Source organism: Magnolia sinica, chromosome 19 (genome assembly GCF_029962835.1).
Source record: "Magnolia sinica isolate HGM2019 chromosome 19, MsV1, whole genome shotgun sequence".
Classification (NCBI taxonomy): Eukaryota; Viridiplantae; Streptophyta; class Magnoliopsida; order Magnoliales; family Magnoliaceae; genus Magnolia; species Magnolia sinica.
Window position 1 is genome coordinate 53,638,197 of NC_080591.1, and position 2,151 is coordinate 53,640,347.

Consider the following 2,151-nt stretch of genomic DNA (forward strand, 5'->3'; position numbering starts at 1 on the left):
AAATGTTACAAAAATTACTTAAGGAGGTGTTTTCTTTAATCATATCAACCTTCTTAATTTCCAAGGCTTCGACCTTTTTAGCCAATGTAGCGAATTTTGCATTAAGGTCATCTTCCTCTCTTAGGACGTACATCCCCACTTTCTCTCTAGGAATGGGTCTAGTTTGATCCGGTTTAGCAAAGACATCCCATGTCTGAGTATTCTCTACTAACATATCTAGAAAATTCCAAGCCTCATTATGATCTTTGTCAAGAAAGGTTCCACCACACATCATTTCTATAAACTGACGGGTATCCATGGTGAGCTCTTTTCAGAAAGCATCAATCAAGTGTCATGGTTCATAACCATGATGTGGGCAAGTAAGTAAAAGGTCTTTAAAGCACTCCCAAGCTTGGAAAAACAGTTCATTCCCCTTTTGGGAGAACAACATGATTTTTTGTTTAAGTACATTTATTTTGTGCTCGGGAAAGAATTTTTTCAAAAACTTTCTACTTAAGGCTTGCCATGTAGTGATGGTATGTGGTCCTAGATAGTTGAGTCATGCTTTGACCCGATCCCTTGGACAAAATGAGAATAACCTAAGTTTGATTGCATCCCTATTGTCATTATTTACTTGTAATGTTGCAATCACTTTCTCAAAGTCCTTGAGGTGCAAGTAGGGGCTTTTAGAATCCAAGCCATGAAATTTAAGAATCAATTAAATCACACCTAGTTTAAAATCAATGTTCCCTGTGTGAGCAGGGAACACAATGCAAGATGGTAAAGTTAATCTCTCATGGTGTAAATGTTCACATAAAGTCTATTGTTGGTGTAACACATTCTTATGAACTTCATTCTCATCCTCAAGAGGAGGATTGCGTTGATTTTCTCTGTTTTAGTTTATAGTTGGATCTGGCAGATTTGGATTTGCATTATCAACTGGGTGTACAATTCAATCCAAGTGGTGCTGACTGCTTTTTCTAAATGAATAATCAAGGCCTGAGACTAGTCCACCTTCAGAAGAGAGTTGATTACTTTGATCCCTACTCCAACAGGACATAAACCATCCACACCACACAACAAAAACCACAAATTCAAATAACAAGTATGTTACTTAGAGCAAAAATAAAAACTTATCCAACAACCCAGGTGGTAGAGCCGACCATGAGGATTCAAACCCCAAAGTAAAATAAATCAACAACCTAAGCGACAGAGCCGACCATAAGGGTTCAAACCACAAAGCAAAATAAATCAACAACCCAGGTGGCAGAGTCGACCATGAGGGTTCAAACCACAAAGCAAAATAAATAAAAAGAAAGTGAAACTAATATAAAAAATTAAATTATGCTAATCTGAAAAATAGATTTAATGGATGATCTTTGTAATCAAACAGCAACTGTAGGACAATCGTGGTACTTAGGTAATAAAATCCCAACCAAGAGCAACCTTATGTCACAGTTAGTGCTTGAAAGACTCAACTAAATTTACTTTCAAAGTAAAAAAAAAAATCTACAAAAATTTTTGAGGTTTTAGAAAAGTACTTACCTTAGCTATCTTACACAGATCTAATCTATCTCCGTCTCTCCCTGGCAACGGTGCCAAAAACTTGATTGCTTGCCTCCAAGTGCAGAGGTTCGTAAGTAATATCCAGTGAATACAGGGTCGATCCCACAGGGAGATAATTTATGAGAATGAAAAAAATCAAATGCAAATCTACCTAAGTAATAGAAACTAAATGAATTATTTGATTTTGAAGGTTTTGAATGTATGAAATTTAATTAATTTGAAAACAACACCCAAGCTTCAAAGTTCCATATATAGGTTAATGTTCTATAAGTCATGATGACTTTGAAATACAACTAGGATCCGAGCACTATTGTAAGACCCGTATCCTAGCCCGTACCGTTCCATAGGCCTCTCCGGTCCTCTCAGTCGAATTTCGATGACCCGCGATCTGTTATCGGCGTTTGCGCGCGATCCTGAGTCATGTCCCAATATCAGAGTCGACTCAACCTGAGACTTATACTCTTGCGATCACGCCGTCGCCACAGTTCCGACGCCGTGTCTCACACGCCAAGGTGATACCCAGGCCAGGAGATGTGGGCCCGCGTTTAGTTCGAGGAAAACGTCACGTGTTGTGGATTCTGAGAGAATCTCTACAACCCATCACAT

The 2,151-nt window shown here is 38.4% G+C and overlaps 1 non-coding gene across 1 annotated transcript; it reads left to right on the top strand.

Annotated features, from left to right (window-relative positions):
* Positions 1–341: 341 nt before the first annotated feature.
* Positions 342–448, top strand: LOC131235919 (small nucleolar RNA R71). The gene has a single exon (XR_009166432.1). It is a non-coding gene; the product is annotated as a small nucleolar RNA R71 (small nucleolar RNA).
* Positions 449–2,151: the final 1,703 nt, after the last annotated feature.